At 45.5% G+C, this 13,322-nt stretch overlaps 1 protein-coding gene across 6 annotated transcripts in view; it reads right to left on the bottom strand.

Moving 5' to 3' along the window:
- The window catches only part of PDZD2 (PDZ domain containing 2), a 355,674-nt gene that overhangs the window by 169,275 nt on the left and 173,077 nt on the right, over nt 1-13,322 (bottom strand). The window lies entirely within an intron of this gene.

Genomic DNA, 13,322 nt, shown 5'->3' with positions numbered 1-13,322 from the left:
CATGGAAACCCTGCCTGAATTTTCAGCCTGTTGGCTTGCCATACCAATTCAGACTTGCCAGTCCCTACAGTCACATGAGCCAACTTCTTAAAATAACACCCTCTGCCCCTATACATACATCACCGCTTCTCATTCTGTTTCTCTGGAGAACCTTGACTAATACCAACATTGCAAGTTTCGGGGCAACCATGGTTTCTCAGCAACCGCAATGATGCTACAGCTCCTGTTAACATGTCAAAGGGGAGAAAAGCCAGCTCTGGGGGAGGGATGGGACTGTGATACACCAGTTAACACTGACCTAAAGGAATCAAACACATGGTGTGTTTACTTTCTAGAAAAATCCATCTCATGAGGAGATAAAGTTCTTTGTAAGGTGGCTTCTGGTTGGAGATGTGTTCTTGCTGAGTGGAAATTTCCCTATTGGCCTGTGATGACTTGTTGGCCAGATAGGAAATTCTCCTTGTTTGTTTCACCAAAACCACCAACTGATAGGCTGCCCAAGATTGACTCTGTTCTGCAGGCTACTTCTCCACAGACGGGCTCTCAGCTCTGCACACATGGTCATCAACAGTGTCACATGCTCTAGCTTTCTACAGGAGCCTGCCCTCCTCTTCCCTGCTCACCTGCTCACGCATCTCCAGATACCATAGGTCTAGGTAGAAGGACCCCGAAGTATAAGCCAGCACTGCTTTCCCAATTCAAATCCCTTACTGATTGAAGAGACAATATGAAAATTTGAGCCATTTTAATCTTCTGCATTTCTGTTCACTTTGTTTTGTTTCGGCATTGGCAAACCAAGAGACTTTAAGTAAAAGCAAGAATAGAATTACTGAAGCAGTGATTCAAGGTGAGAAAACAATGTATACTATAAAAATACTTCTTGACATCAGTTTGCATTTCCTATAGAGTTAGAGGGGAACAAGACACATCTCAGTTGGATAAAGATGGCTCAGACAGAAGTGATCCTCTACTGCCCAATCAGACAACTGTCAAAATACTGGGGGGGAGGGGTTGGTTAGATAAATGTAGATGATATAAATGGAAAAATCGATATCATTAGATGTAAACATTTCATCGAAGATATTAAAAACTGAACATTTAAAACATTTACTTTAAGCTATTTAAGATACTAATATAATTTACATAACTGCATGTGCATAAATACATACACAGATATTATGTAACCCTATAAGTGTGCGCTAATTTAGAAATATTTCTGGTTTCCTCACACCTCAGGAAAACATTTACTCAAAGTCTGCAGTGGCACTGGCATTTTTACATCTGTTCCTGTAAGCATGGCTCCATTCTGAGTTTGCCATGGTCCTCTTCACTTCCAGTTATTTGGATAAGGTTCTTAACTTGATCCATTTTTAAATGATCTTTAAAAGTCTTGCTTACAAAGAAATCCAACACTTGTTATTGTGAGGTCAGATGCCCAGAAATATTACTAGATTTTTTTAACCTTTTTTTAAATACAATTTCCTCAGTTGACCTCTCCAAGCATCTAAAATCAGCATTGATGAAAGTCATTTCAGGCTAATGTGCTCCCTAAATAATACTTTGATGTTCCAAATAAAATAATTGAGAGACCCTCCCACAGCACAAGAAAATCTGTAGATTTCAATTTAAGGCAACTCCCTCATCTCTGTTCATAACTCTTTGAGGGGTGAGGGAACCATGCATGCCTTCCGTTTGGGCACATGACGTAAACTGTGTAACTTCATTTCCCACATCTCCTCACATCTGCCTTTTCTCCTCAGGAGGCAGCCATGGCAACAGGAGTTAGCACTACAGGTGGGCTTCCTCAGGGCAGAATTGGGGGATTCCAGGGGAATCCAGAATCAGGTGCCTCCCCACAGCACAGATGGTGGCAGCCACATAGGCCAGGCTGGGAGGGCTACTGCCTTTCTGTTTTGTCTTTCTTTTTTTTGAAAAAACAGTGTATACAGTTGTGGCGCGATGATTTTAAGGATGGCAGGAGACTATCGGCAACAGGGAGACTCTCGGGCAGCTGTGCGGTCATGAGTCTTCCCAGATTCCACCACTACCTGCTGAGGGATGTGGGAGCCTCCCTCCCTGCCCTCACATGCTCCAACACCAAGACTCTGAGCTCCGGTTCTAGCGCTGCTAAAAAGCCTTACTGATGGCAAAGAAAGCCAGAGATGGGGAGAACTTTCCAGAACATTCTAGGGAACGGCCTAAATACTTTAGGAACTTCACCGGGCCCCTGCCTATTACCTATTTCAGCGACCAAAGTGGAAAAGAACAATGGACAATACTCTGCGCTGTAAAGGCGTTAATTGCAGCCCTTAAAGTTCAGCAGCTGGGGAGAGACGCGGGAGGAGAAAAGGGGATAAGGAATATACAGCAACAGTCTGATTTGTGGTTAATTATAAGAAATAACATTTGGTCTTTTTTCACTCTTCCAGGCACAGAGCTTCTAAAACCCTTGTAATTCCCTATATAACAGCCATATGGACATCTTTCCTCATGGTATTTAGTTTCTGAAATCATTCCAGAGCAATAAAGGTGAAATTGGTGTCTTTTGTTACTCATAAAAAGCCTCTTTCAATCACATCTGAGTTTATGATAATGTGGTGGCTTCTGGAAAGTCCTTAAGGATGGGGGCTGGTTGCCAGGGGACCCAGACTCGGATTAGATGGCTGGAATTTTCAATCCCACTTCTCTACCTCTAGGGAGGGGTGAGGGGCTGGAGCTTTTCAATCACCAACAGCCAATGATTTAATCAAGCACGTCTCTGTAACAAAGCGTCCATGAACCCTCAAAGGACTGGGTTTGGAGAGCTTCCGAACTTCCTTCCCTATGGCCTTCCCCATAGGACTGCGGCTGGGTTACATCCTTTTACAATAAACCAGTAATCCGGTTAGGGAAACGATTTCCCTAAGTTTTGTGAGCTGCTCTAGCAAATTCATCAAATGCAATTAATTAACAGTAAAAACTAACAGGTGGGGTCATGGGAACCTATTACAGTCAGCACAAGCGATGATTTGGGCTTTAGTGGGAGCGTGCATTGTGGGGAGGAGAGAGGGGCAGTCCTGTGGGACTTGAGCCCTAAGCCTGTGGGGTCTGACCGTCCCTCCAGGTAGACAGTATCCGAATTAGGCTGAACTGGAGGATACCCAGCTGGTGTCCCAGCATTGTTCGGTGTGGGGAAAACCCTCCTTTATATATACATACATACACACACACACACACACACACACATTTGGTGACCAGAAGTGAAGCAGTATTCCGAGAGTATTGTGTGTAACTTAAGTGAAAACAACAAGTGGAGTTTTTTCTTCACAACAGGGACCGTGAGTCATGAAAGAGAGGAAAACCTGAGTGGTAGGAACTGAGGAAGTGTGGCTGGGACTTGGCTGGACTCAACAAGTTGGGTCCAGGGAAGCGGACAGTCCCCATCCTCACAGCCGACGTGAGCGGCTGGTTACACCCTGAAGTCACACAGACCGCACACTTTTGGAAGCTTGACAGTTACAACACAAAAGACGGAGGCTTGCCTTGTTCTTCTCAGGTTTTTCCTCCATTAAGAAACTGACCTTTACCCCAAGCCCCATTTTATGGCTACGGAAACGACTGAGGGAAGTTAACAGCTGACAGTTGACAAAGCTCCAGAAAAGAGAAGCGGCAAACCCAGCTCCAGGGGCCAGGAGCTCAGTTTCATTAACCGGCACTGGGATGAATGCTGTGCGCAGTGTCTCAGCCGTCACCACTAACAGGAGGGGATGATCACTTCATTCCCACTTCACGGTTGAAAAAATCAATGTGGGGAAGCTAGCCAACTCTCCCCAGTGTCACTCGGCATGCATCCGGGGCCGGCTGGGTTTGGAATGGCACTACTTCATGGACGAGGTTTATTTGGCGAGTCAGAACCGAGAACTGTAATTGTGACTATGTCATGGCCCTACCGAGACTTAGTGTCCAGATCTGCAAAATGGACATATAATACTTAGCTTGACTGGGTGTGAGATCCTTTAGTCACAGGCCCCAGCACAAAGCCTGACTAACAGCAGGACTCAGTAAAGACACTATCCTGCCTTCCTCTTCCTTAATCTTGAACTCAAGCCTTACAGGTGAGGACTAACAATTTGTCAGCCCCCCCAGCGGACATGCATATGTGAAAGAACATTACAACTCATCATCACATGCCGACCTAGGCCAATCTGCTATGTTTTTGTTCAGAAAAGCCTTTTTCTTGTCCATCTTAAACCAACTTTAAGGTAAATATAATGGAGTCAGATGTTTTTGATTTTGTAGGGAGTACCTGTACTCTGGTCCTTATGCTAAGTGGACCCATAAAGGGCCATCGTCATGGGAAAAGTGCCAATCTGCAAAGGCCCTCCAGGGACCAGCTCTGGGAGCAGCCCAGGCCTGACTTGGAGATCGCATCTTCTGTATGTGAGGCCGGAGAGTGGCTCAGGAGCTGCAGAATGTGTAGCTCCCTCTCAACTCACCCCCAACACCTCCTACCCGCACATGAAATGTTGCTGCAGAATTCACAGCTGGTGAAGGGAGATGTCTGAGTGTGGCTGTGGGTTCGTCCAAATATTCCCCCAGCTGGGCACACGTGGGGCTGACGCTGGAGCACCGTCTGCGTCCTATTAGGCACTTTTATGAGCTCAGAGCATGACTATCTGGTTTGCATTTGCAACACAGAGGAAGCAGTAAGGGGCAGGAGAGAGGCTTTCTAAAGGACACCTTATGGAGGTTCCTTTCACCACAAAGCACCTTGGAGATGAGTGGGCAGCATGACAGGAGGAGGCTGGGAAAAGAAGCCCATGCCGAAAGAGTCAAGGCACCGAGTTCGGGTCCTCTGTACAACCCACTACCTGTGCTCCACAACAAAGCACCGAACCGCTCAGCCTGAGTTTCACCGGGAAGTAATAAAACCAGATTAGATATGCTCTCAGATTCACTCCTTCCTGCTTGAAAATTCTATTTCAGTTCTTCATGAAACCCCTTTATGACTCTAGGAACTCTGAGGAGACCTTGTGAACACCTAACACAAGGTGTTGCCTATAACTGGCACTTGGTAATTGTTAATTGCATAAATGAATGCACCAGTGCTGATAAGGATACAAATAAAGGTTATTTAAAAAAGTCCCAGGTATAGCATACCCATGTGGGCACCATAATCACACATGCACTCTTATATGTTATTTTACTTCCAGTTGCCTACTGTTGTGACCTCTGTCTGCAGAACAACATCCCAGATATTGTAGGGAGAAGCAAAAATGATTCATACCCCTACCCTACTCCCCAGGACTAGGGAGCTAATAGAAAAGATAAAAAAGACACAAGGATAAAAGGACAACTCTTAGGGCAAGCTACAACTCCAATTCCGATATACTAAGGTACATGTAACAGGCATTTTAGAACCAGACATGACGAGGTTTTATATGAGAAAGAGATGAACATACACTGTATCATGAGGCTTCCAGCAGGAAACATATGCAAAAGGAGTTAGAGTTTTTGTTTTCTTTTGTTATTTATTTATTTATTTGACAGAGAGAGCACACGCAGGCAGAGTAGCAGGCAGAGGGAGCGAGAGAAGCAGGCTCCCTGCTGTGTAAGGAGCCTGACACAGGGCTTGATCCCAGGACCCTGGGATCATGACCTGAGCCGAAGGCAGCTGCTTAACCACTGAGCCACCCAGACACCCCTCAAAAGTGCTTAATGAGAGAGAACTTTATGGAGAGACGTGGGCAGGATGGAGTACCCGCGGGCTAGCCACTAGCTAGTGGGAAACTGTTACCACCTTTAGGTCTGAGGGCAGCAAGAGGAAGCAATGCAAACTGGAACCTTGACACAGCGAGCTGCCCCCGAGAGCTGAGAACAACCCAGCTGTGGTTAGAATCTCTGCAAGGCCGAGCAGGCTGCTATGAGGAGGGTAAACACCCCAACACCTTCTCCTCCTGTCTTCTGATTCCCCTGCCTGTGCCTCCCATTGGGTGAAGCCAAGCAGAAATAAAACAAGGGAGTCCCAATGTCGTCAGTTCACAGCACTAAGCCCCTTGTTGCATAAGAAGGCAGAGAATGAATTAGGGGGTCAGGGGAAGGAAGGCAACACCCATGTGTACCTACACACGCTCAGAAATTATACACACATGCATATGCATTTGCGCTATATTTGGAACAAGTACGTCTTTGACTTTTCAAAAAAGTATCTGTTCTACAAAAGGGTTTCACCGTAGGATTCATCTAAATTTAAATGATTTTTAAATTAATTAGAGAGAGAGAGAGAATGCATGAGTGCACATGAGCAGGAGGGAGGAAGCAGAGGCAGAGGGAGAAGCAGACTCCCCGCTGAGCAGGGAGCCTGCCATGGGGCTGGACTGATCCCAGGACCCGGAGATCATGACCTGAGCCAAAGGCAGACGCTTAACCTACTGAGCCACCCAGGCACCCCAGGGCTAATCTAAATTTAAACATCAAGGTCTTCTACCATAGCTCAGATATAATTTAATTCATAAAACAAACTTCTTTAACTGCAAATAACCTCTACATAGTGCTCACATTGTTTGATACGTGGTGTATTTATTTACCTAGGGCCTAACAAGTCACACTATTAAGAAGATAGCCCATTAACCGTACAAAATTGTTTCATCAATTTCCTTAATCTTCTATCCCTACCAGCCCCCCAAATTTTCAAAGATAAAACAACTCCAAAGCTTGCACACTAACACAACTGTCCATTTATATTTTCTATCCCTTGGCAATTAAAACAAGAATCCCAGAGGTCAGCCAAAAGTCTTAACAAACGAGAGTCAGATATACCATCTCTGGATTCAAAAGTGCAAAATGACAGGTCATGAGAAATCACCTGGAAAACGGCACTTGCCAGGCAACATTTCAGGGATCTGCATTTCTTATAGCAAATTCCCTGCCAGCTAATGCTTACCCTCTAACAGGGACCTTCAGAAAAGTTGCCGAAGTATGAAAGCCTCTACCACACCATCCACTTTTATGCAGAGTTCTACTGATGGCAATGGCAATGTGGGACAGGGACTGGGATCGCTTTGAAGGGTGGCCGAGGGTGGGGAGAACCATATGAGGGAGGGAGAGGAGGTTAAAGAAGGTCTCTGGGCCACCTCCTGATGAATGACCACATATCTGAGATTTCTCGGGATGGTCCCAGTCTCAGAGAGCCTAGCCCATACTACTACCATACCTAATTCTGGGAAACAGTTACACAAATGATGGGTCCCTGGGGGAAATACACTGCCATTAAAATTAATGAGTCTGTAATGACATGAAAAAGCCTCGTGTCTGTTCACTCACAGTAACGTTTGAATCCCTGTTGTACACTAGATGGTGTAAGGGTGTTCAAGCTGTACGATGACTTACGTATTGCATAAGGCATATATATGTTATACAGCACACAGAACCAGACGGCCAACATTTGAATCTCTGCTCCAGCACCGAAAAGCTGGACAACCCTGAGCCATTTCCCTAAATACGGTGTGTCGCAAGTGATCTCTGTTGTAAACGAGATACTCATGGCACCTTCTTCATAAGATCATTGTGAGGATCCGATTAGTTCACACATGGAAAGCATAGGACAGTGCCAGGCAAGCAGTAAGTGCTCACTAAATCTTAGCTGTATTAAATAGGAAGTTCCCAGCCTTACAGTCTAGGTTTAGTAAAAGATACAAACAGGAAAATGATAGCATAATGCTAAGTGCAATTAAGGGCTTCTCTTTAGGCTAACATTATACTGGGAATGAAGAGACAAGGGAGGCTTCCTACTCATAAAAATAAAGAGGGTATGCCGTTGCCACTGGAGTCAGGCTGGGGCAAACAGGTACGGACAGGCCACTTTCTCCTGCCTTCAGTCCTACCGAGGCCGCTAAACACTTTCAGAATATATTTCATCTTCAACGCTTCCCAAAGTCCGGGATGCCCAAAAGACAAAGAAAACGGAAGACAGAGGCAACGATGCCAAGTGTGCGGGCAAGACATGACATCCTCCACAACCACAGGAGTGAATGAAAGCTAGTGCCTGGCTTTTCCAGGGTGGGATGCATGGGGTTTCATCGCCTATTGTTTCAAGAATAGTCTTCACTTCTGTGACAGCCCCAGGATGATCTCTCACTGGGATCAGCTAACAATCTCCCAAGGACTCCTCTTTTCCCCACGGAATGTCTCCACAGTTATTCCTTCTTTTGAAGTTGGAAGAGAGAATAACATTAATTTCATCTGCCTGGAAAAGAGAGTAGAGAGAACTCCTATTCACAGCCAGAATAAGGAATCAGGCAGCTTAGATCTTCAGGAAGGGAAGCCCAATGTCTGCCTTAACTCTTTTAAGGAGACCACGCATAAAGAAATGTCCTCCTCTATCAGTCTGGCAGCAAATGATACAAAACCCTGATTCCAAATGGCCTTAGAGCTGCCCAGGTGGCTCAGCTGGGTAAGTGTCTGACTCCATCTCAGCTCAGGTCTTGACCTCAGGGTCGTGAGTTCAAGCCCCACATTACTTTAAACCAAACCAAACCAAACCAAACAAGACGGCTTGAACAAGGAGGAAACTGATCATCTCTCATGATGGGACCTGCAAGAGAAAGCTTGGTGCTTCCTGAGGATACTCTGGAATCTGCTCTCTCCTGGGTGTTGACTTCATCCTAAGGTCGGAGACAAGATGCCTACAGCAGTTCTAGACAGCAACGTACCAAAGAAGCAAAGGGGTCATTGGCTCATGTCTGTTTCTTAGTCATGCGCAAACCTATCCCAGACACTCCACGAGAGACATCTCTTCACACCTCATTGCCCAGACTTGGGTCACATACTCTTCCATCCACTTGCCTCTCTGGGGTGTGGAATGGGGGTACCACAACCAGAATGTGCTAATCATCTCAGAAAATGGAGGCTCCCGAGTCCACATGACCACTAAACCACCCAATAGGCTTTTGGTGAGGCCTAAAAAAGGAAACGAACATGAATATACATCAAAAAAGTTAACATGCTCTACAGTTAGAATTCTGGTAAGCCACACCAAACATGTTCAAAAATGCCTTCTGCCAGACATTCCACACATATAAAGAACCATGGTTAACGATCTGAGGGGGAAGATGCTAACATACCCAGTACAAATGTCCAATAACCACTCTATTCAGGCATTGGGCATTTTTATTTAATTATTTTTAAAAGATTTTTATTTATTTATTTGACAGAGAGAGAAAGAGAACATAAGCAGGGGGAGCAGCAGAGGGAGAGGAAGAAGCAGGCTCTCTGCTGAGCAGGGAGCCTGATGCAGGGCTCAGTCCCAGGACCCTGAGATCATGAGCTAAGTTGAAGGCAGAGGCTTGATTGACTGAAGCCACCCAGGCACGCTAGAGCTTGGGCATTTTTAATGACTATTTGATTATTTGATTATTGCTGAAATGATGGCACAACGTGGCCTATTTGCTATTTCTGTTCCAAGTGGGCACCTGTGGTAGACATGGATAAATACAGAAAGATTTGAGAGGAGGGTTCCAGTGCAAAGCTGGGGCATGAGGCAGAGAGACTCACTCCTCAGTAAACATGGACTGAAATGCAAGTAAAGGAATTTTTTTTTTAAGCATGGAGGGAAGGTTTTGCCAAAATCTTAGAACTGAAGAAGCAATGATTTCAACAAATTTTTGGAAGTGGGGAAGCGGTCAGTCCAGTGGTAACTGACTTAGCAGATGAGAGAAAGCAGAGTCTGAGAGATAGAGCTCAGACACAGAGAATCTCTGGAATTGGGGACACCGGACAGGGGTGCCAACAGCAGGAGGGCTGGCTAAGAGCCTATGCCTGAAGCTGTTAGACCCCCATAATCTCCTTAGTCCTAGCTCCATGTGACTGCCTCCATTCCATGACGGGTTTGCTCTGCAAAATCAGAGCAGCTCTGGACTCCAACATCAAAGGTAGCTGAGGGAAGGGGTGCCACTTTAAGAACAGGGGGAGAAGAGAAAGTCTCCATACCAAATGTTAGACTTCTGGTCTCCTACCTGAATCTGGCTCACAGAATGCCACAGTCAACCCAGTCCTCTCGGTGACAGGGATGGGGATTTCTCTTCCCCTGGGCAGTTTTGTCTGCGAGAAACAACCGTCTATCAAAGGTGGGCGTTGTCCAGTGAAATTGCTTGGCACGACAATCCCGTTACAGCTGTTACAGCGCAGGTGCTCAGGGCCATTCACACTCTCGAATCACCTGGGGAGCTTCTAATACTCGCTACCACCTGGGCCCTAGCAAGATCCTATGTCATTCAAATGCTTGGAATGGGAATGGAAAGTTTACTGGGTGCCAGGCACTGTTCTAGATTCTGGAACACCGTTCTAGGTGTCTTTCTTGGAAAGAAGGTACTATTGATTTCTGGAAATAAGCCCCATCCATGTAGGCAGACCTGCCAGTTAGCTTTTAAGTGATCAGTCCAGGATCATTAGACATTACAGGAAAGTGTTTAACAAGCATGAGATTTAAAAGCACAAATGGGGACACCTGGGTGGCTCAGTCCATTAAGCGCCTGCCTTTGGCACGGGTCATGACCTCAGGGTCCTGGGATGGAGTCCCGCATCAGGCTCCTTGCTAGGCGGGGAGCCCGCTTCTCCCTCTACCTGCTCTGCCTGCCGCTCCCCCTGCTTGTGCTCTCTCTCTGACAAACAAATAAAATCTTAAAAACAAAAACTAAGGAAATCTGAGGGGGAAAGAACCGTGAAGGGAATAGAGGAGCACTTCAAAGAAGCTGTCATTGAGATCTGCAGGGAGTTGGAAAGCTTTTCATCCGTGAAACGAGAACAGGAGGTTATAAAAAGAATATTTCAGAGATTTTTAAAGAGCGCTTGGAAATTAGAAATTTGATGGCAGACATAAAAATTCAGTATATGGGTTGGAAGATAAAAGGAGGAAATTTCCCAGGAAGTAGCAAATTTTTTTTTAAAGGAAAGAAAAAATAATTAGAAATTCAATCCGTGAAGATCCCCTTCCAACTAAATAGATGTTCCAAAAGAGGAAAGAAATGATTTTTTTTAATTCCAGAAAACTGTTCAGAACCAAAGAACATGAGTTTCCAGATTGAGAAGGTGTATTGAAAGCCAAGTAAAATGGAGGAAAAAAAAAAAAAAAACAACTCACAGAAAGATATATGAAAATGAAATTTCATTACAGAGAGAAAGGACATTACAAAGAACAAGGAGAAATCCTAAAAACTTTGAGAGAGGGAAATAATGACATTCAAAGCATCAGGAATTAGAAAGACAGGCATCTCCATGGCAATACTGAACCCAAAGAGCAATCTGTTCCAAATTCTGAGGGAAAAGCCTTTCCAACCTTCATAACCCCATCAAATACGTGAACTTGGAAGATCTTAAAAAACTGATTTCCCAGGTACACCTTCTGAGAAACTTCCAGAAGCTGTGTTTTACCAGAAAGAGAACAGAAACAAATGAAGAGGAAGGTGTGGGTCTCGAACACAGGGGATGCCACGTGGGAAAAAGGCAAGAAGCTGTGCCCAGTAGGATGAAGAAAGGAGATTTCCGGATGACGGGTGTGTGGCAGGCCTCAAAAGCAGCGCATCTGGAGGGGTGTGGGATCAGGAGGCCAGAGGGCAGGTGAGGGAGAGACCCAGTGGAGCAGTGCATTTAAGAATACACACAAAATGTTGAAAACGGTTGTCTCTGGGGCACAGGAGTTGAGGTTGATGGAGGGTGGGGCAAGTGACGCTGTTTCTAGTTATAAGCCTTGCAGAAATATTGACTTCGGGAAAATTATATACATGTATTGTTTTGATAAGGAAAAAAGGGAAACTCGGGGTCTATATCAGATTCCGGAATGAGAACCCATGTCTAGAAGGCAGCAAAGGTACTTGGTGAAACTGTTGGGAAACAGAAGAGTTGATGAAGAAGCCAGGGCTGAGCTCTAGGCAGAGCCAGGGCAGAGCTCTAAGCAGAGGAGACGAGAACTTAATGTCCCAGGAAACAAGCCAGAATGGGGTCACCCTTCCCCTTCAAGGAGACAATTCCTAAGTGTGACCTGCCTGGATTTATAGAGATTAGTCAGAACAGAGGATTAAAGGGAGCTGTGCATGCCAAGTGCAGTGTCAGGCAATTTATGGAAGTGAGAAGGCCATCAGAAAGGTGGTTTCTGGAAACTTTGTTGCTCTTTGCGAGGTCTTCCTTTCCTGCTAGATTAGGAGAGGTCCTCCCTCAGACAGTTATGTCCAGCTGTGCAGGCTCACAGAGCTCCAGGCTGGAAGAGCATGAGCAAGCTGAAATCCTGAGTCCACCTGGGTTTCCCCACTTTCCCTGGTACATCGTCCACCTGGGTTTCCCCACTTTCCCTGGTACATCCTATTTCTGTTTCTTCTGTGTGTGGCCCACTCTGAGAACTTTTTTTCTTTTAGAACCTGACACAGACCTCCTTTCCCAAAGCCCACTTTACCTATGAGTGCTACGGTTGTATCCTAGGGACCATGGATTTGACTAGGGATCCTGAAAACAATGAGCTGTGGGTAGATCCTTTTAACTGTTAATATCTCCGCTGAAGAAAGGGCCACAGTGAATCTGTAGGTTACTGGGTGTATAGCAGTCAGGTTAGCATTGGAGGTAGAAAGATGCCCGTGTACCTTATTTTTCAGTTCATCTGCAAAATCAAAAACAGTTTAGCCGTGCGAAGTTTGAAAGTACTATATTTCATGTGTATTTGAAGACGTTTATGTCATGCCTTTGTGATACCATTATTTACGGTTTTTGTCTTGCCCCTTATGATACCGAACTCAGCTGGACCTGTTTTTATGAAAAGTGCTTACTGTTTACATCCAGGACTTTTCTCCCAGATATGGTTCCCAGGATGACAGCTGTAGTTATCTCCTATTTACTGGCATCTCATGACAAGACTGACTGAATTTCACCCCTAGTATTTATAAACTATCTACTAGGGAGTAACAACATGATAGATAAGGTCATTCTCTTTCCAAACATCTTTCATCTTTAAATTCTTAGATTTGCGGACACTACAGCACAATATTCTGTGCCTCAGTGGTGAGACAGTTGTCTAAGCAGGCTGTTTCGTAGTTTGGGGTGAAGATCTGTCCCCACAAGAGATCATGACCTCCTGAGGGCTCAATAAAAGTTCCCGCTGGTACCAGACGCATCTTTGCTCTATGCCAGATTCCCTTCCCTGCTAGCCAGAGAGAAGCACGGGATAAGGACAGTGTAACAGATGCCTGGGTCGCTGGAGCAACCCCCCCCCCCCCCCGACACACACACACTCCGTGGGCTTCAACAGCACCTCCTATCCGAGGTGTCTGAGAGATCCGTGCTTCTGGAGCCCCTCCAGACTT

Source organism: Mustela lutreola, chromosome 5 (genome assembly GCF_030435805.1).
Source record: "Mustela lutreola isolate mMusLut2 chromosome 5, mMusLut2.pri, whole genome shotgun sequence".
NCBI classification, from domain to species: Eukaryota; Metazoa; Chordata; class Mammalia; order Carnivora; family Mustelidae; genus Mustela; species Mustela lutreola.
The sequence above is the reverse complement of the archived record's forward strand: the minus strand, read 5'-3'. Positions and strand labels throughout refer to the sequence as shown.